Source organism: Lissotriton helveticus, chromosome 8 (genome assembly GCF_964261635.1).
Source record: "Lissotriton helveticus chromosome 8, aLisHel1.1, whole genome shotgun sequence".
Classification (NCBI taxonomy): Eukaryota; Metazoa; Chordata; class Amphibia; order Caudata; family Salamandridae; genus Lissotriton; species Lissotriton helveticus.
This window is the reverse complement of record NC_136069.1, coordinates 602,828,947-602,855,211: the sequence shown is the minus strand read 5'-3', so window position 1 is coordinate 602,855,211 and position 26,265 is coordinate 602,828,947.

Genomic DNA, 26,265 nt, shown 5'->3' with positions numbered 1-26,265 from the left:
GGCTGGACTGTTCCCATGAGGCATAGGGTCAGACTGATTTGCATATAGCCATGTCTGAACTGGGGTGGCAGAGTGGGCTAAAGAACAGTGATGGATCAAACCCAGATCTTTTGACTGGGTGTGAGTGTTTGATTGGTTCTGATGCTCCGTCCATCACCACCCCCTTTTGTACCGCTTTTGGCCGCCATAAGTGTGGCAGGGTATGCTCAGACGTGAGTCCCTTGCTCACTTTGCCACTGGATTCAAGCAAGCCGGGCTAAAGACGGCTGGAATGCCAGAAACCGGTCCTCTGAAGCTTGTTTCCGGTCCAGGGAAGGCATGGCTTGGCAGTTCGGGCTGGACTGTTCCCATGAGGCACAGGGTCAGACTGATTTGCATATAGCCATGTCTGAACTGGGGTGGCAGAATGGGCTAAAGAACAGTGATGGATCCAACCCAGATCTTTTGACTGGTTGTGAGTGTTTGATTGGTTCTGATGCTCCGTCCATCACCACCCCCTTTTGTACCGCTTTTGGCCGCCATAAGTGTGGCAGGGTATGCTCAGACGTGAGTCCCTTGCTCACTTTGCCACTGGATTCAAGCAAGCCGGGCTGAAGACGGCTGGAATGCCAGAAACCGGTCCTCGGAAGCTTGTTTCCGGTCCAGGGAAGGCATTGCTTTGCAGTTCGGGCTAGACTGTTCCCATGAGGCACAGGGTCAGACTGATTTGCATATAGCCATGTCTGAACTGGGGTGGCAGAGTGGGCTAAAGAACAGTGATGGATCAAACCCAGATCTTTTGACTGGGTGTGAGTGTTTGATTGGTTCTGATGCTTCGTCCATCACCACCCCCTTTTGTACCGCTTTTGGCCACCATAAGAGTGGCAGGGTATGCTCAGACGTGAGTCCCTTGCTCACTTTGCCACTGGATTCAAGCAAGCCGGGCTGAAGACAGCTGGAATGCCAGAAACCGGTCTTCGGAAGCTTGTTTCCGGTCCAGGGAAGGCATGGCTTGGCAGTTCGGGCTGGACTGTTCCCATGAGTCACAGGGTCAGACTGATTTGCATATAGCCATGTCTGAACTGGGGTGGCAGAGTGGGCTAAAGAACAGTGATGGATCAAACCCAGATCTTTTGACTGGGTGTGAGTGTTTGATTGGTTCTGATGCTCCGTCCATCACCACCCCCTTTTGTACCGGTTTTGGCCGCCATAAGTGTGGCAGGGTATGCTCAGACGTGAGTCTCTTGCTCACTTTGCCACTGGATTCAAGCAAGCCGGGCTGAAGACGGCTGGAATGCCAGAAACCAGTCCTCGGAATCTTGTTTCCGGTCCAGGGAAGGCATGGCTTGGCAGTTCGGGCTGGACTGTTCCCATGAGGCACATGGACAGACTGATTTGCATATAGCCGTGTCTGAACTGGGGTGGCAGAGCGGGCTAAAGAACAGTGATGGATCAAACCCAGATCTTTTGACTGGGTGTGAGTGTTTGATTGGCTCTGATGCTCCGTCCATCACCACCCCCTTTTGTACCACTTTTGGCCGCCATAAGTGTGGCAGGGTATGCTCAGACGTGAGTCCCTTGCTCACTTTACCACTGGATTCAAGCAAGCCGGGCTGAAGACGGCTGGAATGCCAGAAACCGGTCCTCTGAAGCTTGTTTCCGGTCTAGGGAAGGCATGGCTTGGCAGTTCGGGCTGGACTGTTCCCATGAGGCACAGGGTCAGACTGATTTGCATATAGCCATGTCTGAACTGGGGTGGCAGAGTGGGCTAAAGAACAGTGATGGATCAAACCCAGATCTTTTGACTGGGTGTGAGTGTTGTATTGGTTCTGATGCTCTGTCCATCACCACCCCCTTTTGTACCACTTTTGGCCGCTATAAGTGTGGCAGGGTATGCTCAGACGTGAGTCCCTTGCTCACTTTGCCACTGGATTCAAGCAAGCCGGGCTGAAGACGGCTGGAATGCCAGAAACCGGTCCTCGGAAGCTTGTTTCTGGTCCAGGGAAGGCATGGCTTGGCAGTTCGGGCTGGACTGTTCCCATGAGGCACAGGGTCAGACTGATTTGCATATAGCCATGTCTGAACTGGGATGGCAGAGTGGGCTAAAGAACAGTGATGGATCAAACCCAGATCTTTTGACTGGGTGTGAGTGTTTGATTGGTTCTGATGCTCCGTCCATCACCACCCCCTTCTGTACCACTTTTGGCCGCCATAAGTGTGGCAGGGTATGCTCAGACGTGAGTCCCTTGCTCACTTTTACACTGGATTCAAGCAAGCCGGGCTGAAGACGGCTGGAATGCCAGAAACCGGTCCTCGGAAGCTTGTTTCTGGTCCAGGGAAGGCATGGCTTGGCAGTTCGGGCTGGACTGTTCCCATGAGGCACAGGGTCAGACTGATTTGCATATAGCCATGTCTGAACTGGGGTGGCAGAGTGGGCTAAAGAACAGTGATGGATCAAACCCAGATCTTTTGACTGGGTGTGAGTGTTTGATTGGTTCTGATGCTCCGTCCATCACCACCCCCTTTTGTACCGCTTTTGGCCGCCATAAGTGTGGCAGGGTATGCTCAGACGTGAGTCCCTTGCTCACTTTGCCTCTGGATTCAAGCAAGCCGGGCTGAAGACGGCTGGAATGCCAGAAGCCGGTCCTCTGAAGCTTGTTTCCGGTCCAGGGAAGGCATGGCTTGGCAGTTCGGGCTGGACTGTTCCCATGAGGCACAGGGTCAGACTGATTTGCATATAGCCATGTCTGAACTGGGGTGGCAGAGTGGGCTAAAGAACAGTGATGGATCAAACCCAGATCTTTTGACTGGGTGTGAGTGTTTGATTGGTTCTGATGCTCCGTCCATCACCACCCCCTTTTGTACCGGTTTTGGCCGCCATAAGTGTGGCAGGGTATGCTCAGACGTGAGTCTCTTGCTCACTTTGCCACTGGATTCAAGCAAGCCGGGCTGAAGACGGCTGGAATGCCAGAAACCAGTCCTCGGAATCTTGTTTCCGGTCCAGGGAAGGCATGGCTTGGCAGTTCGGGCTGGACTGTTCCCATGAGGCACATGGACAGACTGATTTGCATATAGCCATGTCTGAACTGGGGTGGCAGAGTGGGCTAAAGAACAGTGATGGATCAAACCCAGATCTTTTGACTGGGTGTGAGTGTTTGATTGGTTCTGATGCTCCGTCCATCACCACCCCCTTTTGTACCGCTTTTGGCCGCCATAAGTGTGGCAGGGTATGCTCAGACGTGAGTCCCTTGCTCACTTTACCACTGGATTCAAGCAAGCCGGGCTAAAGACGGCTGGAATGCCAGAAACCGGTCCTCTGAAGCTTGTTTCCGGTCTAGGGAAGGCATGGCTTGGCAGTTCGGGCTGGACTGTTCCCATGAGGCACAGGGTCAGACTGATTTGCATATAGCCATGTCTGAACTGGGGTGGCAGAGTGGGCTAAAGAACAGTGATGGATCAAACCCAGATCTTTTGACTGGGTGTGAGTGTTTGATTGGTTCTGATGCTCTGTCCATCACCACCCCCTTTTGTACCGCTTTTGGCCGCTATAAGTGTGGCAGGGTATGCTCAGACGTGAGTCCCTTGCTCACTTTGCAACTGGATTCAAGCAAGCCGGGCTGAAGACGGCTGGAATGCCAGAAACCGGTCCTCGGAAGCTTGTTTCTGGTCCAGGGAAGGCATGGCTTGGCAGTTCGGGCTGGACTGTTCCCATGAGGCACAGGGTCAGACTGATTTGCATATAGCCATGTCTGAACTGGGATGGCAGAGTGGGCTAAAGAACAGTGCTGGATCAAACCCAGATCTTTTGACTGGCTGTGAGTGTTTGATTGGTTCTGATGCTCCGTCCATCACCACCCCCTTTTGTACCACTTTTGGCCGCCATAAGTGTGGCAGGGTATGCTCAGACGTGAGTCCCTTGCTCACTTTGACACTGGATTCAAGCAAGCCGGGCTGAAGACGGCTGGAATGCCAGAAACCGGTCCTCGGTAGCTTGTTTCCGGTCCAGGGAAGGCATGGCTTGGCAGTTCGGGCTGGACTGTTCCCATGAGGCACAGGTTCAGACTGATTTGCATATAGCCATGTCTGAACTGGGGTTGCAGAGTGGGCTAAAGAACAGTGATGGATCAAACCCAGATCTTTTGACTGGGTGTGAGTGTTTGATTGGTTCTGATGCTCCGTCCATCACCACCCCCTTTTGTACCGCTTTTGGCCGCCATAAGTGTGGCAGGGTATGCTCAGACGTGAGTCCCTTGCTCACTTTGCCACTGGATTCAAGCAAGCCGGGCTGAAGACGGCTGGAATGCCAGAAGCCGGTCCTCTGAAGCTTGTTTCCGGTCCAGGGAAGGCATGGCTTGGCAGTTCGGGCTGGACTGTTCCCATGAGGCACAGGGTCAGACTGATTTGCATATAGCCATGTCTGAACTGGGGTGGCAGAGTGGGCTAAAGAACAGTGATGGATCAAACCCAGATCTTTTGACTGGGTGTGAGTGTTTGATTGGTTCTGATGCTCCGTCCATCACCACCCCCTTTTGTACCGGTTTTGGCCGCCATAAGTGTGGCAGGGTATGCTCAGACGTGAGTCCCTTGCTCACTTTACCACTGGATTCAAGCAAGCCGGGCTGAAGACGGCTGGAATGCCAGAAACCGGTCCTCTGAAGCTTGTTTCCGGTCTAGGGAAGGCATGGCTTGGCAGTTCGGGCTGGACTGTTCCCATGAGGCACAGGGTCAGACTGATTTGCATATAGCCATGTCTGAACTGGGGTGGCAGAGTGGGCTAAAGAACAGTGATGGATCAAACCCAGATCTTTTGACTGGGTGTGAGTGTTGTATTGGTTCTGATGCTCTGTCCATCACCACCCCCTTTTGTACCACTTTTGGCCGCTATAAGTGTGGCAGGGTATGCTCAGACGTGAGTCCCTTGCTCACTTTGCCACTGGATTCAAGCAAGCCGGGCTGAAGACGGCTGGAATGCCAGAAACCGGTCCTCGGAAGCTTGTTTCTGGTCCAGGGAAGGCATGGCTTGGCAGTTCGGGCTGGACTGTTCCCATGAGGCACAGGGTCAGACTGATTTGCATATAGCCATGTCTGAACTGGGATGGCAGAGTGGGCTAAAGAACAGTGATGGATCAAACCCAGATCTTTTGACTGGGTGTGAGTGTTTGATTGGTTCTGATGCTCCGTCCATCACCACCCCCTTCTGTACCACTTTTGGCCGCCATAAGTGTGGCAGGGTATGCTCAGACGTGAGTCCCTTGCTCACTTTTACACTGGATTCAAGCAAGCCGGGCTGAAGACGGCTGGAATGCCAGAAACCGGTCCTCGGAAGCTTGTTTCTGGTCCAGGGAAGGCATGGCTTGGCAGTTCGGGCTGGACTGTTCCCATGAGGCACAGGGTCAGACTGATTTGCATATAGCCATGTCTGAACTGGGGTGGCAGAGTGGGCTAAAGAACAGTGATGGATCAAACCCAGATCTTTTGACTGGGTGTGAATGTTTGATTGGTTCTGATGCTCCGTCCATCACCACCCCCTTTTGTACCGCTTTTGGCCGCCATAAGTGTGGCAGGGTATGCTCAGACGTGAGTCCCTTGCTCACTTTGCCTCTGGATTCAAGCAAGCCGGGCTGAAGACGGCTGGAATGCCAGAAGCCGGTCCTCTGAAGCTTGTTTCCGGTCCAGGGAAGGCATGGCTTGGCAGTTCGGGCTGGACTGTTCCCATGAGGCACAGGGTCAGACTGATTTGCACATAGCCATGTCTGAACTGGGGTGGCAGAGTGGGCTAAAGAACAGTGATGGATCAAACCCAGATCTTTTGACTGGGTGTGAGTGTTTGATTGGTTCTGATGCTCCGTCCATCACCACCCCCTTTTGTACCGGTTTTGGCCGCCATAAGTGTGGCAGGGTATGCTCAGACGTGAGTCTCTTGCTCACTTTGCCACTGGATTCAAGCAAGCCGGGCTGAAGACGGCTGGAATGCCAGAAACCAGTCCTCGGAATCTTGTTTCCGGTCCAGGGAAGGCATGGCTTGGCAGTTCGGGCTGGACTGTTCCCATGAGGCACATGGACAGACTGATTTGCATATAGCCATGTCTGAACTGGGGTGGCAGAGTGGGCTAAAGAACAGTGATGGATCAAACCCAGATCTTTTGACTGGGTGTGAGTGTTTGATTGGTTCTGATGCTCCGTCCATCACCACCCCCTTTTGTACCGCTTTTGGCCGCCATAAGTGTGGCAGGGTATGCTCAGACGTGAGTCCCTTGCTCACTTTACCACTGGATTCAAGCAAGCCGGGCTAAAGACGGCTGGAATGCCAGAAACCGGTCCTCTGAAGCTTGTTTCCGGTCTAGGGAAGGCATGGCTTGGCAGTTCGGGCTGGACTGTTCCCATGAGGCACAGGGTCAGACTGATTTGCATATAGCCATGTCTGAACTGGGGTGGCAGAGTGGGCTAAAGAACAGTGATGGATCAAACCCAGATCTTTTGACTGGGTGTGAGTGTTTGATTGGTTCTGATGCTCTGTCCATCACCACCCCCTTTTGTACCGCTTTTGGCCGCTATAAGTGTGGCAGGGTATGCTCAGACGTGAGTCCCTTGCTCACTTTGCCACTGGATTCAAGCAAGCCGGGCTGAAGACGGCTGGAATGCCAGAAACCGGTCCTCGGAAGCTTGTTTCTGGTCCAGGGAAGGCATGGCTTGGCAGTTCGGGCTGGACTGTTCCCATGAGGCACAGGGTCAGACTGATTTGCATATAGCCATGTCTGAACTGGGATGGCAGATTGGGCTAAAGAACAGTGCTGGATCAAACCCAGATCTTTTGACTGGCTGTGAGTGTTTGATTGGTTCTGATGCTCCGTCCATCACCACCCCCTTTTGTACCACTTTTGGCCGCCATAAGTGTGGCAGGGTATGCTCAGACGTGAGTCCCTTGCTCACTTTGACACTGGATTCAAGCAAGCCGGGCTGAAGACGGCTGGAATGCCAGAAACCGGTCCTCGGTAGCTTGTTTCCGGTCCAGGGAAGGCATGGCTTGGCAGTTCGGGCTGGACTGTTCCCATGAGGCACAGGTTCAGACTGATTTGCATATAGCCATGTCTGAACTGGGGTTGCAGAGTGGGCTAAAGAACAGTGATGGATCAAACCCAGATCTTTTGACTGGGTGTGAGTGTTTGATTGGTTCTGATGCTCCGTCCATCACCACCCCCTTTTGTACCGCTTTTGGCCGCCATAAGTGTGGCAGGGTATGCTCAGACGTGAGTCCCTTGCTCACTTTGCCACTGGATTCAAGCAAGCCGGGCTGAAGACGGCTGGAATGCCAGAAGCCGGTCCTCTGAAGCTTGTTTCCGGTCCAGGGAAGGCATGGCTTGGCAGTTCGGGCTGGACTGTTCCCATGAGGCACAGGGTCAGACTGATTTGCATATAGCCATGTCTGAACTGGGGTGGCAGAGTGGGCTAAAGAACAGTGATGGATCAAACCCAGATCTTTTGACTGGGTGTGAGTGTTTGATTGGTTCTGATGCTCCGTCCATCACCACCCCCTTTTGTACCACTTTTGGCCGCCATAAGTGTGGCAGGGTATGCTCAGACGTGAGTCCCTTGCTCACTTTGTCACTGGATTCAAGGAAGCCGGGCTGAATACGGCTGGAATGCCAGAAACCGGTCCTCTGAAGCTTGTTTCCGGTCCAGGGAAGGCATGGCTTGGCAGTTCGGGCTGGACTGTTCCCATGAGGCACAGGGTCAGACTGATTTGCATATAGCCATGTCTGAACTGGGGTGGCAGAGTGGGCTAAAGAACAGTGATGGATCAAACCCAGATCTTTTGACTGGGTGTGAGTGTTTGATTGGTTCTGATGCTCCGTCCATCACCACCCCCTTTTGTACCGCTTTTGGCCGCCATAAGTGTGGCAGGGTATGCTCAGACGTGAGTCCCTTGCTCACTTTGCCACTGGATTCAAGCAAGCCGGGCTAAAGACGGCTGGAATGCCAGAAACCGGTCCTCTGAAGCTTTTTTCCGGTCCAGGGAAGGCATGGCTTGGCAGTTCGGGCTGGGCTGTTCCCATGAGGCACAGGGTCAGACTGATTTGCATATAGCCATGTCTGAACTGGGGTGGCAGAATGGGCTAAAGAACAGTGATGGATCCAACCCAGATCTTTTGACTGGTTGTGAGTGTTTGATTGGTTCTGATGCTCCGTCCATCACCACCCCCTTTTGTACCGCTTTTGGCCGCCATAAGTGTGGCAGGGTATGCTCAGACGTGAGTCCCTTGCTCACTTTGCCACTGGATTCAAGCAAGCCGGGCTGAAGACGGCTGGAATGCCAGAAACCGGTCCTCGGAAGCTTGTTTCCGGTCCAGGGAAGGCATTGCTTTGCAGTTCGGGCTAGACTGTTCCCATGAGGCACAGGGTCAGACTGATTTGCATATAGCCATGTCTGAACTGGGGTGGCAGAGTGGGCTAAAGAACAGTGATGGATCAAACCCAGATCTTTTGACTGGGTGTGAGTGTTTGATTGGTTCTGATGCTTCGTCCATCACCACCCCCTTTTGTACCGCTTTTGGCCACCATAAGAGTGGCAGGGTATGCTCAGACGTGAGTCCCTTGCTCACTTTGCCACTGGATTCAAGCAAGCCGGGCTGAAGACAGCTGGAATGCCAGAAACCGGTCTTCGGAAGCTTGTTTCCGGTCCAGGGAAGGCATGGCTTGGCAGTTCGGGCTGGACTGTTCCCATGAGTCACAGGGTCAGACTGATTTGCATATAGCCATGTCTGAACTGGGGTGGCAGAGTGGGCTAAAGAACAGTGATGGATCAAACCCAGATCTTTTGACTGGGTGTGAGTGTTTGATTGGTTCTGATGCTCCGTCCATCACCACCCCCTTTTGTACCGGTTTTGGCCGCCATAAGTGTGGTAGGGTATGCTCAGACGTGAGTCTCTTGCTCACTTTGCCACTGGATTCAAGCAAGCCGGGCTGAAGACGGCTGGAATGCCAGAAACCAGTGCTCGGAATCTTGTTTCCGGTCCAGGGAAGGCATGGCTTGGCAGTTCGGGCTGGACTGTTCCCATGAGGCACAGGGTCAGACTGATTTGCATATAGCCATGTCTGAACTGGGATGGCAGAGTGGGCTAAAGAACAGTGATGGATCAAACCCAGATCTTTTGACTGGGTGTGAGTGTTTGATTGGCTCTGATGCTCCGTCCATCACCACCCCCTTTTGTACCACTTTTGGCCGCCATAAGTGTGGCAGGGTATGCTCAGATGTGAGTCCCTTGCTCACTTTACCACTGGATTCAAGCAAGCCGGGCTGAAGACGGCTGGAATGCCAGAACCCGGTCCTCTGAAGCTTGTTACCGGTCTAGGGAAGGCATGGCTTGGCAGTTCGGGCTGGACTGTTCCCATGAGGCACAGGGTCAGACTGATTTGCATATAGCCATGTCTGAACTGGGGTGGCAGAGTGGGCTAAAGAACAGTGATGGATCAAACCCAGATCTTTTGACTGGGTGTGAGTGTTGTATTGGTTCTGATGCTCTGTCCATCACCACCCCCTTTTGTACCGCTTTTGGCCGCTATAAGTGTGGCAGGGTATGCTCAGACGTGAGTCCCTTGCTCACTTTGCCACTGGATTCAAGCAAGCCGGGCTGAAGACGGCTGGAATGCCAGAAACCGGTCCTCGGAAGCTTGTTTCTGGTCCAGGGAAGGCATGGCTTGGCAGTTCGGGCTGGACTGTTCCCATGAGGCACAGGGTCAGACTGATTTGCATATAGCCATGTCTGAACTGGGATGGCAGAGTGGGCTAAAGAACAGTGATGGATCAAACCCAGATCTTTTGACTGGGTGTGAGTGTTTGATTGGTTCTGATGCTCCGTCCATCACCACCCCCTTTTGTACCACTTTTGGCCGCCATAAGTGTGGCAGGGTATGCTCAGACGTGAGTCCCTTGCTCACTTTGACACTGGATTCAAGCAAGCCGGGCTGAAGACGGCTGGAATGCCAGAAACCGGTCCTCGGAAGCTTGTTTCCGGTCCAGGGAAGGCATGGCTTGGCAGTTCGGGCTGGACTGTTCCCATGAGGCACAGGGTCAGACTGATTTGCATATAGCCATGTCTGAACTGGGGTGGCAGAGTGGGCTAAAGAACAGTGATGGATCAAACCCAGATCTTTTGACTGGGTGTGAGTGTTTGATTGGTTCTGATGCTCCGTCCATCACCACCCCCTTTTGTACCGCTTTTGGCCGCCATAAGTGTGGCAGGGTATGCTCAGACGTGAGTCCCTTGCTCACTTTGCCACTGGATTCAAGCAAGCCGGGCTGAAGACGGCTGGAATGCCAGAAGCCGGTCCTCTGAAGCTTGTTTCCGGTCCAGGGAAGGCATGGCTTGGCAGTTCGGGCTGGACTGTTCCCATGAGGCACAGGGTCAGACTGATTTGCATATAGCCATGTCTGAACTGGGGTGGCAGAGTGGGCTAAAGAACAGTGATGGATCAAACCCAGATCTTTTGACTGGGTGTGAGTGTTTGATTGGTTCTGATGCTCCGTCCGTCACCACCCCCTTTTGTACCACTTTTGGCCGCCATAAGTGTGGCAGGGTATGCTCAGACGTGAGTCCCTTGCTCACTTTACCACTGGATTCAAGCAAGCCGGGCTGAAGACGGCTGGAATGCCAGAAACCGGTCCTCTGAAGCTCGTTTCCGGTCTAGGGAAGGCATGGCTTGGCAGTTCGGGCTGGACTGTTCCCATGAGGCACAGGGTCTGACTGATTTGCATATAGCCATGTCTGAACTGGGGTGGCAGAGTGGGCTAAAGAACAGTGATGGATCAAACCCAGATCTTTTGACTGGGTGTGAGTGTTGTATTGGTTCTGATGCTCTGTCCATCACCACCCCCTTCTGTACCGCTTTTGGCCGCTATAAGTGTGGCAGGGTATGCTCAGACGTGAGTCCCTTGCTCACTTTACCACTGGATTCAAGCAAGCCGGGCTGAAGACGGCTGGAATGCCAGAAACCGGTCCTCGGAAGCTTGTTTCTGGTCCAGGGAAGGCATGGCTTGGCAGTTCGGGCTGGACTGTTCCCATGAGGCACAGGGTCAGACTGATTTGCATATAGCCATGTCAGAACTCTGATGGCAGAGTGGGCTAAAGAACAATGATGGATCAAACCCAGATCTTTTGACTGGGTGTGAGTGTTGTATTGGTTCTGATGCTCTGTCCATCACCACCCGCTTTTGTACCGCTTTTGGCCGCTATAAGTGTGGCAGGGTATGCTCAGACTTGAGTCCCTTGCTCACTTTGCCACTGGATTCAAGCAAGCCGGGCTGAAGACGGCTGGAATGCCAGAAACCGGTCCTCGGAAGCTTGTTTCTGGTCCAGGGAAGGCATGGCTTGGCAGTTCGGGCTGGACTGTTCCCATGAGGCACAGGGTCAGACTGATTTGCATATAGCCATGTCTGAACTGGGATGGCAGAGTGGGCTAAAGAACAGTGATGGATCAAACCCAGATCTTTTGACTGGGTGTGAGTGTTTGATTGGTTCTGATGCTCCGTCCATCACCACCCCCTTTTGTACCACTTTTGGCCGCCATAAGTGTGGCAGGGTATGCTCAGACGTGAGTCTCTTGCTCACTTTGACACTGGATTCAAGCAAGCCGGGCTGAAGACGGCTGGAATGCCAGAAACCGGTCCTCGGAAGCTTGTTTCCGGTCCAGGGAAGGCATGGCTTGGCAGTTCGGGCTGGACTGTTCCCATGAGGCACAGGGTCAGACTGATTTGCATATAGCCATGTCTGAACTGGGGTGGCAGAGTGGGCTAAGGAACAGTGATGGATCAAACCCAGATCTTTTGACTGGGTGTGAGTGTTTGATTGGTTCTGATGCTCCGTCCATCACCACCCCCTTTTGTACCGCTTTTGGCCGCCATAAGTGTGGCAGGGTATGCTCAGACGTGAGTCCCTTGCTCACTTTGCCACTGGATTCAAGCAAGCCGGGCTGAAGACGGCTGGAATGCCAGAAGCCGGTCCTCTGAAGCTTGTTTCCGGTCCAGGGAAGGCATGGCTTGGCAGTTCGGGCTGGACTGTTCCCATGAGGCACAGGGTCAGACTGATTTGCATATAGCCATGTCTGAACTGGGGTGGTAGAGTGGGCTAAAGAACAGTGATGGATCAAACCCAGATATTTTGACTGGGTGTGAGTGTTTGATTGGTTCTGATGCTCCGTCCGTCACCACCCCCTTTTGTACCACTTTTGGCCGCCATAAGTGTGGCAGGGTATGCTCAGACGTGAGTCCCTTGCTCACTTTACCACTGGATTCAAGCAAGCCGGGCTGAAGACGGCTGGAATGCCAGAAACCGGTCCTCTGAAGCTTGTTTCCGGTCTAGGGAAGGCATGGCTTGGCAGTTCGGGCTGGACTGTTCCCATGAGGCACAGGGTCAGACTGATTTGCATATAACCATGTCTGAACTGGGGTGGCAGAGTGGGCTAAAGAACAGTGATGGATCAAACCCAGATCTTTTGACTGGGTGTGAGTGTTGCATTGGTTCTGATGCTCTGTCCATCACCACCCCCTTTTGTACCGCTTTTGGCCGCTATAAGTGTGGCAGGGTATGCTCAGACGTGAGTCCCTTGCTCACTTTGCCACTGGATTCAAGCAAGCCGGGCTGAAGACGGCTGGAATGCCAGAAACCGGTCCTCGGAAGCTTGTTTCTGGTCCAGGGAAGGCATGGCTTGGCAGTTTGGGCTGGACTGTTCCCATGAGGCACAGGGTCAGACTGATTTGCATATAGCCATGTCTGAACTGGGATGGCAGAGTGGGCTAAAGAACAGTGATGGAAAAAAACCCAGATCTTTTGACTGGGTGTGAGTGTTTGATTGGTTCTGATGCTCCGTCCATCACCACCCCCTTTTGTACCACTTTTGGCCGCCATAAGTGTGGCAGGGTATGCTCAGACGTGAGTCCCTTGCTCACTTTGACACTGGATTCAAGCAAGCCGGGCTGAAGACGGCTGGAATGCCAGAAACCGGTCCTCGGAAGCTTGTTTCCGGTCCAGGGAAGGCATGGCTTGGCAGTTCGGGCTGGACTGTTCCCATGAGGCACAGGGTCAGACTGATTTGCATATAGCCATGTCTGAACTGGGGTGGCAGAGTGGGCTAAAGAACAGTGATGGATCAAACCCAGATCTTTTGACTGGGTGTGAGTGTTTGATTGGTTCTGATGCTCCGTCCATCACCACCCCCTTTTGTACCGCTTTTGGCCGCCATAAGTGTGGCAGGGTATGCTCAGACGTGAGTCCCTTGCTCACTTTGCCACTGGATTCAAGCAAGCCGGGCTGAAGACGGCTGGAATGCCAGAAACCGGTCCTCGGAAGCTTGTTTCCGGTCCAGGGAAGGCATGGCTTGGCAGTTCGGGCTGGACTGTTCCCATGAGGCACAGGGTCAGACTGATTTGCATATAGCCGTGTCTGAACTGGGGTGGCAGAGTGGGCTAAAGAACAGTGATCGATCAAACCCAGATCTTTTGACTGGGTGTGAGTGTTTGATTGGTTCTGATGCTCCGTCCATCACCACCCCCTTTTGTACCGCTTTTGGCCGCCATAAGTGTGGCAGGGTATGCTCAGACGTGAGTCCCTTGCTCACTTTGCCACTGGATTCAAGCAAGCTGGGCTGAAGACGGCTGGAATGCCAGAAACCGGTCCTCTGAAGCTTGTTTCCGGTCCAGGGAAGGCATGGCTTGGCAGTTCGGGCTGGACTGTTCCCATGAGGCACAGGGTCAGACTGATTTGCATATAGCCATGTCTGAACTGGGGTGGCAGAGTGGGCTAAAGAACAGTGATGGATCAAACCCAGATCTTTTGATTGGGTGTGAGTGTTTGATTGGTTCTGATGCTCCGTCCATCACCACCCCCTTTTGTACCACTTTTGGCCGCCATAAGTGTGGCAGGGTATGCTCAGACGTGAGTCCCTTGCTCACTTTGCCACTGGATTCAAGCAAGCCGGGCTGAAGACGGGTGGAATGCCAGAAACCGGTCCTCGGAAGCTTGTTTACGGTCCAGGGAAGGCATGGCTTGGCAGTTCGGGCTGGACTGTTCCCATGAGGCACAGGGTCAGACTGATTTGCATATAGCCATGTCTGAACTTGGGTGGCAGAGTGGGCTAAAGAACAGTGATGGATCAAACCCAGATCTTTTGACTGGGTGTGAGTGTTTGATTGGTTCTGATGCTCCGTCCATCACACCCCCTTTTGTACCGCTTTTGGCCGCCATAAGTGTGGCAGGGTATGCTCAGACGTGAGTCCCTTGCTCACTTTGCCACTGGATTCAAGCAAGCCGGGCTGAAGACGGCTGGAATGCCAGAAACCGGTCCTCGGAAGCTTGTTTCCGGTCCAGGGAAGGCATGGCTTGGCAGTTCCGGCTGGACTGTTCCCATGAGGCACAGGGTCAGACTGATTTGCATATAGCCATGTCTGAACTGGGGTGGCAGAGTGGGCTAAAGAACAGTGATGGATCAAACCCAGTTCTTTTGACTGGGTGTGAGTGTTTGATTGGTTCTGATGCTCCGTCCATCACCACCCCCTTTTGTACCGCATAAGGACCCTTAGCAGCCAATCGGACTTCATCACCAAACTAGTAGTGCACCAGGAGGCATGTTTGCAGAGTGGTGGAGAAAGAGGGCCGGGCCACGAGAGTGTCTCAGCAATCCCACAGTGTGATACTTACGGAAGGTAACAGGAGGGGTAGTTAGCCCCCAGGGACGTCCTTGGCGGACAACAACTCCTTCTGTTACATCCAGTAAGTCCCACACAGTGCAATTGCTTAGATCTCTTTGGAAGCAACGCCCATCTTTAAGGCTCCCACCAAGCCATAGCAAAATGCAAAGCACTGGGAGTGGGCACTCCGAGACATTGCAGGAGCTAGCCCTGGGAGTGGCAGTGCCCAGGGCCATTAATGGCTCCAAGATGGGGGCTGTGCAGCCCTCTCCTTTTTTGTCATTTGCCCCTCGAAAGGAGTGATCCCCGAGGCTGCAGGGGGGTCCTCATTGCCCCTCATTCACATATCCGAAAGCCTCAGGGATGTGGTGGTACCAGGGGCTAGGGGAGTTCTGAAGGACCCCAGTTTCTTTTCAAAATAAAAGCCCTGGAGAGGTAGTGGCCCCCACAATCTTTTAAGAAAATCCCCACTGAGGAGACCTCACAGCATATATTTGTAAAGAATCCTTGGGGAAGTGGTGGTGCCTGGGGCATAATAAGCCCCGGGAGGGGGAGCTCATGTGCCCCCTACCTTTATTTACACAAAGCTTCTCGGGACCTGGCCCACCCAGTGGCCAATTAATAACGAACTGCAGGGGCTTTCGCTTCATTTTTTTCTCTACGGGCTTCACAGATACAGCGCAACCCCTACTGAAAATTTGAAAAAAATGTCTTTTAACACCTGGATGGGTCCTTTTGGGGGTCAAGGTATTCCTACCCTGCCCCCTTTTCTGTATTTTTTACTTTTTTGTGGGATTCGGCTTCAAGCCAAGTCCCAAGATGGCGGCCAACACTTCCTAGTTGAAGTGTTGGCAGCCAATAAAATTTCAGTTCGTTTTCAGATGTCTATATTTTTTAAACTTAAATGTCTCTGAAGCCACTGAACAGATGTACACAAAATCACAAAAAGCACACTTTCTCGACAAACATCTAGTTTTCTACCAAATTTGGTGTAATTACGTTCAGCGGTTTGGGCTGGAGTTGTGTTAAAAAAATGAAAAATCCCCATAGACATAAAACGGGGAAAACACGTTTTGGGACTCCTTCTTATTCTCAGCCTCTGCTTGCTGGATCACCCCAAAACTTTCAACACAGCAGCTGGACCAAAAAGGGTACGTTTTTTGGCAATTTCCTGAAGATTCATCAAGCGGCCAAAATAAATTGGCAAAATGAAAAGCGGGTTTCCTATCGAAACTTTGAGCCTAACTGTATATATTTATTGTCAAGGTTCATAGATTTAAAGTTAGATATTGTAAATCTATATCTTCTCTACTTACTGTTTGTCCCTCAATATTTTGTCTATGATATTGAGGTATTACAATATTCCTATTCTTGATATTTAGTAGTACACCACTAAAAACAGAAATGGAATCAATGGAATAGTGTTCACGGGCTATACCTTTCAAGTCATGTGAAAAAGTGCAAAGGCACTGTGAGCAATTAGTCTGTACCATTGATATATTTATAAAAAATTCAAATGAAGAAATAAAGTTGACAAGTATGACTAGGATTAGTTTTGAACTTTGAAAAGCTGCAGTTTACACTTGACAGTTACTTCATAACTATATAGTACCTTTGGGGGTTGTGAGGAAAGTGTGGTATTATACGTTGTGCGACCTCACTGTGGAATACACTCATTTCACTGACCTGGGCCCAGTCAGGCTCGTTTGTTAATCCTTTGCAGGGTAGCTGTGGCTATGAGCAGTCAGGGTTAAACAAAGGAACAAGTGTAAAGTATCTAGACTTGTCAAACAACGAAATAAGGAAGTCACGCAACATGAAATAAATTTGACACCATTTTATGTAAATAGATCTTATTTTTATGAATTTCTACACACAAAAATGAACAAGATCCACCAGAATGTTCTGGGAATATGAGTTTCTAAGTAAATAGTAAATCACAACTTTGCACTCAAAAACACGAACAAGCAGTGGTATTCGCAAAGCTTGGCTATCCTCACCCACTTTGGGGAACCGATTCTGAGAGGGGAAGGGTCTGAGGGGCTAATGAGGAGTAGTAGGACAGTTACCTTGTCACCAATGCAGTCTTAAGTCCAGTTCCAGACTCTATGGGGGTCATTAGGATGGCGGGCGGATTGCCCCCGCCAGGCTGGCGGTAGCCATCCCCGGCCTGGCGGGGGCAATCCACCCATCCTCAGCTAAATGCCCCGCCATATTAGTATGGCGGGGGGGGGACCGCGGCAGACGGAAAGACCGTCTGCGGCTTTTCCGCCCCGGTCGCCTTGCAGTCCCCCGAAGTAAAGGCGAGGTGGGGGGTGCGGCAGGTACCGCGCGGTGCCTGCCGCTTTGTGTATGCAAATGCATATATGCATTTTTAGCATTGTGGCGGGTGGTGCTGAGAGCACCACCCGCCACAATGTTATAAATGCAGGATGCGCCCGCCACTGTGGCGGGCGCATCCTAATACCCCCCACGGGACCCCCGCCCTTATGGCGGGTGATCCCGAATTCCGATAGGATGGCGGGCGGACTAAGTCCGCCCGTCATCCTAATGACCCCCTAAGTGTGAACTGCCATTGACTTTAAAGGAGTGGTCCTGATACAAGGGATACAGGATGCTGAAGAGGGTGTGAGATGCTGAGGATGCTGTGTGGTTGACAGGATTCTTCCTGAGGCTACTTCTCGGTCCATGTTCCAGATGGGGCTGCTTTGGCCTCAGGGGTTATTGTTCCTCAAAGTCCTCTTTGGTCCAGCAAAAGTCCAGGTGCCACTGGTCATACCATAACCCGTGGTTCCCTTTGGTGAAGGCTAGTGTCCATCTTGGGTGACCAAATGCACTCCAACAACTCTCCCAGGTTCTGCAGATTCAGGAGCAACTTTTGAGCATTGGGTCTTGGTCGTCCGGGCTGCACATCGGCAGTCTGTTGCAATCAGGTGGTTGTGGCTACTGACTGGCCAGAACAGGCTTCTTCAGCTTTTGTGGGCCTGGTGCTGTAACAGGAAATCACCCAACTGACTCTTGGAGTGTACTTCTTCTGTCTGCTGCTCAGAAGCAACTTTTCCATGAGCCAGACTCCGTAGGCACAGTCCTCTTTTTGCTAACCCAAGGATCAGAAGGTGAAGTCCAGCAGTTGGTGCTGGCTCTCTGGTCAGTGCAGGGAACAACAGGGCAGTCCTTCTTTGGTCCTCTCTTCAGTCCAGATGTGATGGGAGTTCTGAGTGCCAGGGTTGCCATATTTATGCCCAGAAAGTACACTTGAGGGATACAGTGGTTACTAGCCAGAGGGTGGCTAGGGTCCTTCCCCCCAATGACAACTTCCTGCAATGTGTGGCATTTAGCTATCCCAGAGTGCACTATTCTACCCACTCCCAAGATGGCAGAACCACTCTCTCGGTGTGTGGAGTTTGGTAGCCCACCCTAGAGGTTTGGCTATCTGAGGGCTACACGGATCAACCGGTTTGGCATCTGGTCACTCCTCTCCGTCCCTAATGCCAAACCATCTGCCTCAACAAAAGAGCAGCCCCGCTCATGTGTGTCCACCATTTTCATAGACAGCTTCCCTTTTAAAGCTTACCTTTTGGGCTAACATTCCTTGTAGTTTCCTGCCAGAGAAAGGTGACATCTCTTCCAGCAACAGGCCTCTCTTGTTCATACTCCTGGGAGTTGTTCACACTTCTCTACAGGAAGACAGAAGTCTGTGCTGTAGCCAGAATCTGTCAGTGGCCCTAGGAAGACTTGGGCAACAGAGTGGCAACTTTCTAAATTACATTAAATTCAACTTAGGCATTAAGTCAGGTTTAATGTAACAATTATTTTGATACCATGAAGTATCAGCTTTAGTAGTCCCATTCAGGAGTTAGCACAGCTGAGTTTTCAGCATGCAACCCTGTATTCACCGATGGGGCTATTAGCTTTTTCACTGTAAAAATGGCAATTTGGGATTTATACTGCCAGGAAATATACAAATACATGCCCTACTCTTTAATATACAGCACTGTGAATTAGGACATGATAAGCCTGCTGTAGGGGTGACATATATATTAAAAGGGAAGCTTGGGCTTTGCCATAAGTTTAAATGTAAAGTCGAGGTAGCAGTTTAAAAAAACTGCTCTGCCAGTCTGCAGTGGCACATCGTCACATCCAGGGTCACATAATAAATGATGCAGCCTCGGTGGGGCAGTTTTACTTACAGGCCATGGGTACCTCGGTACCATGTAAAGTTATACCAATTGGGTATAAGCCAATCAATAATACATTTTATCGGGTTAGAACACTGGAACTTAAGTCTGGCTAGCAGCCCTCTATGCACTCTCAGAGTCTAAAAACCAATAGTACTATTGCAAAACTTTGAGGTTGATCATGCAAAAAGGGACATTATAGAAGGTGGCTGCTTATTACGGGTATCTTATAAGTCATGGAAAAATGCCATAGACTGCAGTACAGAGGATGGCTGCAAAGCTAAAAGGTGCAATATAGCAAATGTGTGAATTATGATGACCACATACAATGTATCCTTCAACCTATATTTAGATAACACCAAATTCTATCCAAAAGGCTCCTCTTTTGCTAATTTCCACTGCCAAAAGTGTTGTCTAAGGATCAATAATTACTCAATATTTATACAGTTTCTCAAGTTTAAAGCAGTTCATTAAGTTTCTACTGATTTCACCACTACACTCTCTTATGCTGGCTTCATTTGAGGTTTTGCATATCTCCTCCACACACTAGTGCTTATGTTAAATCACGGTGGTTGCTGCTGGAGTTGTGGAGGTCTATCAAGATACAAGGCAGTGATTGTTCAAAAACATTGGTTTCCTATATCAGAGATATTCCTAACATGCCCTTTAAAGAAGCATTAAAATGTCCCTTTGCCATGAGGGCTTCCTCCTCTAAAAGGATCCCAATGGGAAATCCACATCATTTATGAAAGGTAGGATGCCACTAGGCAGATTATGAGGACCAACTTTACATTCTACTATCAGATTATACACCACACTTCCAGAATACTTGGGATGGTGAAGAGACAGAATATCAAATCAAAGATATTGATTTACACAAATAATGAGTTAAAAATGTTGTGGATCAGAAATATTGACAGACAAATGTTCGTGGTCAACAATATCATATTAGGTATGTAATATCGATGTTTAAAATATCGAAGTGTATTTTAGTATATATTTTATATGTATGTGATATATGGATTTTGTATAAGTTCTGTTTGTATTTTTAATATATGTGTTAAATCTTTATTAGTTATAAAAAATAGTATTCGATTTTTGCATTTTTAGATCCGTAGTGGGTTGTTGATTTAGAGGGGAATAGGGTAGGAAGTAATTTAATTATAGAACATTAATTGATTATTTTTAGTAGTTATTAATATTTTCATATTTTAATTTAGCATTTTTAGTTCTCTAGCTGGTTGTGGATTTATAGGGGAATAGGGTGGGAAGTAATTTAATCATATTAAATGGATTGAATGTTTTCTATTTATTATTATTTGTTTAATAGTGATGGTAGAGTGTTAAATGGGTAAAGTAATGTAATTGGTAATTTATTATGGTAACTGTGTAATTAATTTTAGGTGTGTGTTGTGGTGTGTATAGATGTAAAGGGTGGGAAGTAAATTATTTTAAATTGATGAATTAATAATTAGTTGTTAATTATTTTTAAATAATTAATTAATAATTAATTATGGTAATTGTGTAATTAATTTTAGGTGTGGGTTGTGGTGTTTATAGGATTAAAGGGTGGTAAGTATGTTGTGTTAATTATTATATAGTTGTTAATCAATGCTAAATATTTGATATTTATTTTGTGTAATTGTTTATTTTTTGGTGTGTTTTTACTTTTAAAGGGGTAAAAGGTGGGTATTAAATACGTTTTTAAATATTTAATTATTATTTGTTAATAATAATAGTTTTTCTTTTAAAAAGTAATATTTAATTGTGTTTTATTATTTTATAGTTTAATTTAGGTGTGTGTTGCGGATATTATAGTGTTAAAGCATGTGTACTCAATGAATGGTTTTTTTATACAGTCAGAATATCTTTATTCGACTTATTCAAAGTCATACAAAGAAGCAAATACAATTAAAACATGACATAAGAAACATAATTAGGTTTCCTAACATCTAAAAAAACATCATACCCAGTATACATTATAAATACTATTTACACAGTTTAAAAAAAAAGGATACATTTATATTTAAAACAATACACATAATCTCGTTAAGATAGGAAATCTTTTAGACCGGAGATTGTCCAACAGCTTTCGCCCTAGAAGCTGCGACTAAAAAGTTTGCTAAACTAAACGTTGTGCATGGGTTTGTCATGAGCTGTAAATAGAGCAGTGCCGGGCGCACCTGTGTGAACCCTGCTTCTTTAAATAAAGGGAGCAAATATTTTTTCCTCTGCTCGTGATATAGACTACAAAACATGACAAAGTGCATTGTATCCTGCACGGAGAAATTGTCGCAACTGCAAGGGGCGGCTAGTTCTGGCTTCTGCCATCCCTTAAAAGAGCCTAGGTGGAAATGAATAAGATTAAACCTAAGTTTGGTTAATAAAAACCTATGGTAAGGGATTGTTACAAAGCGAAGGTAAGGTGCCAAATTAGGAGTGCTAACCAATAGGTAGTGAGCCCTAACTGCTGGTTTCTGCAGCTCAGATACCTCACGGCAGGCTTCCTTCCCTTCTTTAAATGCCTTTTTTATAAAGGCTATATCTTGGGCCCTAATATTCACTGGACAGAGAAACAAATCTGGGCGACCCAAATCTTTGAATGATTTACTTAAATAAGCCAACCATGGGATTTTACTATAGTTATCCATTGATTGGACATCCCTCAAAATTTTATGGTTCAGTGGAAGATCGACGTTTAACCACATTTTCAACCACATGATCAGTGGTGCTACACTCAATGAGTCCGACAAATATGGTAGGCCAACCTCCTTATGGATAGAATAAGTTGGGGTTGACTGGGGCACAGAAAGGAGAGATCTTATGAATCTATTTTCTGCCCTCTGAATGGGGTCAAGATTAACATACCCCCACAGAGGAGATCCATATGAGGCAATGGCAACGGGTTTACTCTTATAGATCTTCAGCAACGCTTCCATGGGCCTGGCACCCAGCTTGCCAGCAAAACCCAAGAGTGCAGAAGCAGATCTAGTGACTGCCAGCCTTTTTGCGCTTATCTGTGGACCCCAGGTGCCTTTTTGGTCGAACAAAACTCCCAGGTAAGGGAATGTGGTTACTTCCGAAACAGGGATCCCACTACAGAAGAAAGATTTGTGTCTTCTCTTCGTATGCTCTCTGCCCATGACCATTGTGTGCGATTTGGACGCATTGACCTTAAGGTCCAGATTTTCCATAAAAGAGCCAAAAGAGTTAAGAAGGACCTGTAGCCCATTACCCGTGCGGGCGATCAGCACGGCGTCATCCGCGTACAGGAGTGCCGGGATATGGGCATCTCCTACACGTGGGACATCCGTGCTCAGGCCTCGCAGGTAAGCCCCCAGGCCGTTAATATAGAGGATGAAAAGCGTGGGTGCCAAGATGCAACCTTGCCGTACCCCTTTCAAGGATTTAAATAAAGGGGTACGCCTGCCGTTGTTGGAAACTCGAACGGCTGCAAAGAGCTCCTGATGCAGTGTGGCCATAAACATAACCAGGGCTTCATCAATACCTAAATCCAGGAGGATCGACCATAGTTTGGACCTGTTAACGAGATCGAAGGCCGAGGAGAGGTCCATGAATGCCAGATACATTGAACCCTCCTTAGCCAGCGTGTACTTAGAGATGAGTAGATACAAGTTAATGCATTGCTCTATTGTACCTTTACTCTCTCTGAAACCATATTGTAGTTCACACAAACCACCGCACCCCTCAACATTCTCCCTCAGTCTTGATAAGAGGACTCTCCCCAAAATCTTTACGGTAGAGTCCAAAAGGCATATAGGCCTGTAGAATACTGGGTCGTCCCGCTGCCCTTTATTTTTGTAAATGGGGACGATGGTAGATGTAGCCCATGATGCAGGAGCTGAGTTATCGTTAACAGCATTAAACACATTGGACAACACCCTCGACCACATTTTAGGTAAAAACATGAAAAAGTCGGCCGGAACTCCGTCGGGGCCAGGTGCCTTGTGTTTAGTGGTTTCCGCGAGTGCCTTTTCTACTTCTTGGGGGCTAAAAACAATTGGATGTACAGGCCCGTTGGGCAATAAGCGCCTGTCAATATGCTCATCAACTAAGTCACCCCCATATACATTTTTGAAAAAAGACAACCATTTATCCTCAGTAATCACACAATCCATTGGTAAATTGCTGTCCTCCGAAAAAAGGGGCTGCTTAATAAGTTCCCAGAATCTCCTGCTATCCTTCAGCACCGCCGCCGAGAGGAGGTTATCCCATGTTTCACGTTTAATGGAGTCTTTGCGGTTCTTTACTGCAGCCTTATACATTTTCCTAAGCCTCGCAATTTTCTCTTTTACTCTCGGGACAATTTTTAGTGCCACCAACAAATCTCTGTGGGCCTTTGAACAAGCAGAATCAAACCATCGCTTGTGACCCTGCGCTCCCTGAAAGGGTTTAGCTAAAAGTTCGTTAGAAACCTGGACACATATTTCCTCATAGACTGATTCCATGAGGCTCCCTTGGGTGTCAGGGTTCTGACAAAGCTCAACCTGAGATTTAATCTTAGGGAAGCATTTTTTATAGAAATTTTCCGGGATCACATTCGCCCATTTAACTCTTCTGTCTTGATCTGTAGTCCTCAAGGAATGGGCTGATTTTATAATCGATGGTGATGCGCCCATCTGACTGCCCCACATCACTTCTAGTAGTACTGGATTATGATCGCTGAAGTGAGTTACTATCGTGGTATATGCAGCAGTCAAATTTAGGATGCCAAGAGAAACAAAAATATAATCTATCACAGACCCATGATGACTGCCGGTGAAAGTTGGCGTTCTCAGACCGAAATTAGGTTCATAGAGGTTGAAGTTTGCAAGTAAGTCCTCAAGCTCCTGACCCTCTACTGAATGTTCGAAATGAGGTGCTACTGGGGCGTCATCATCATCTTCGCTGACTTCACTTCCCTTACATGCTAAATTGCATAAGTGTATATTAAAATCACCTAGTAAAATTAACTCAGATGCAAAAGAGATATTCTGTAGGACTGAATTTAAAATACTATCTAAACTGGCAATATTACGCCCTTCATATGCGCTGTTCCCAGAGTTATAGAAGTTAATGTATAAGGTCCTACGGGTCTTATTGATGACCCTTTCAACAATCAGTATATTGTCAGATTCGGACCTAATCTGCCTGTAACTTCCTTTTAGGTCCAAGGCGAAAAAAAGGGCCAACCCACCTCTAGCCCTGCCTGTTCTGCTTGGGACAGCTGGGCTTATAAAGCTAGTGTATCCATCCCACCAGATATTACTAGATGTGTCCCAAGTTTCTTGTAGGGCAATAATGTGGTGCTTTGAGATAAAGCTCCACCATACCGGGTCCTTACGTTTGGTGTTCAAACCTGCCACGTTCCAGCTTATGATCTTACATGACTCCCTACTAGTCATTAACTTGCTACCACTCTCTGATTCTCCAACCACTGCTGCCTGCGATGGTGAAGCCTCGGTGATTTTTACTTGACGGCAAAGCTGTGTGCCCACTCCGCCCAGACCCTGGTTACGGCCAGACTCACCCCCAGATGAGGTTGCTTGCTGACCTAGAGTGGTAGATGGTTGGGGCTTAGTGGCTACATTAGGCGTAGAAAAACTAAGGAAATCATCAATGCTTAAGCCATCGCTACGAGAGTTTTGACTAGTCGAATCCACATTATTTTGGTCAATACCTGGTTCGAGTCAATCGCACGTGTTAAGGTCAGATAAGGGGCCAAACCTATTACCTGTAGTAAAGCCCCAAGCAGATGGGGTAGCTAACTGAGCCTGACCGTTATGGGCTAAATTCCACAGAGGATGTGGGGTAATTGGATGAATCAAAGAAGGGTCCATTCTCTGCCACCGTGTTGGCATGATACCCCGTGCACTGTGATCGTACCCCAGTGCGCCAAGCCCCCACCCGTTGGTTCCCAACCCATACTGGTGAACCGGCCGAATATTTTCCTCGTGCGGGTAAATAGGTCTTCCTGACTCTCGCTGTACTACAGGCGGGAACCGGTCATTTACATATCGCAGGCCCCTGGCCCCTCCCCAGCTACAGTTGTTACTATACTTGTTCTGCCTGTTGATTTTATGTATGGTAGCGGGTTGAGGCTCATTATAGAAAAAACCAAGAGTTAAAGGGACTATGGAACCGTTGCGCCGCTGAGGTGGGAAGACGTTGCTCAAGATTTCAGGAAGGACCTCGGCGTTTGTGAAATTTAGGATAACACAGTCGCCTTGAAACTTTTTCGGCTTGCTGCCAATCCAGGGTACCCTCCTGGTCAAAACTATGTTTCCTGCCAATTTATCAAGCCCTTCTTACGCCATATGCATGTTGTTTGAGAGCCAATGTATGGCTTTATCTTTGAGACCCTGATCTGACTCTGTTTTGTCTTTTAGCAAAGGTGGAACATTAGCCAGCACCAAGACTACCGGTGAGGCCTCCGCAATAAATTGGACTGGGCTGGCCTCTTGATGACTTACCACTGTTGCAGCAGTGGAGATGGTATGAGGGTCCCCAGTTACGCCATTCTGATCCGGAACAGTTAATATTGATGATGGGGGTAGGGGTAACAACCCTTGTAGAGCGGGCTGTAAGTTATTTTCAGTAGCAGGGGCCTCCTCATCCGTGGATATTAGGTCCGCGACGAGGGAAGATAAATTCTCTAGCTCCTTAGTCAAGGTACTATGAACCCCCCCCAACTTTCTGACTTCGGCAGTTAATTTGTCCACTTTCCCGATCAGAGGTTTAATGATGGTCTTAATTTTGATATCTATCATGTCTTGAAACCTGTTGAAGAGGTCATCATCGATAATGCGCTTGGACTCATGATCGACCTCGCAATCTAAATATTTGCCCAGACGCCTGGAAGGAGGTGTGGCAGGCTTCTTCCTTCCCAATTGTTTCCCCCCTCGTTTAGCTGTTTGTTTCCTACATGCTCTAACAGCACGAATAGATGGAGGCTGGGGCTGGAGATCCTCTTCCGTGGCTTCTATCTGAATACTTGATTCAGAGATGGCATTGTCTGATAGATCAATAAGATCTTCTCTATCTTCACTGTTCATGGCGGAATCAGGGACGATGGTGGCCTCCAAGTGGTTTTTTTATACGATATTTTTAATTGGGTATTAATTATGTTAATTATGGAAATAAATTTTATTAAAAATGTTGAAGTGTTTTGTTATTGGTGTGGTGTTATAGGTAGGAAATAAAATAAATTCATTTATGTTTTAAATAATTGTTTTGTTTGTTAATATGTGTCACTTTCAAATAAATATTGTTTATAAATGTATTTAATAATTTATTTTATACATTATTTGTAGGTTTTCGTTATATGTCATTAATATTATAATATGTGTTCTTTTTGTAGGTTTAATATATTTAATTTTATATTTTTTACATAATGTTAATTTATTTTTATGATTTTTTTAAATGTTG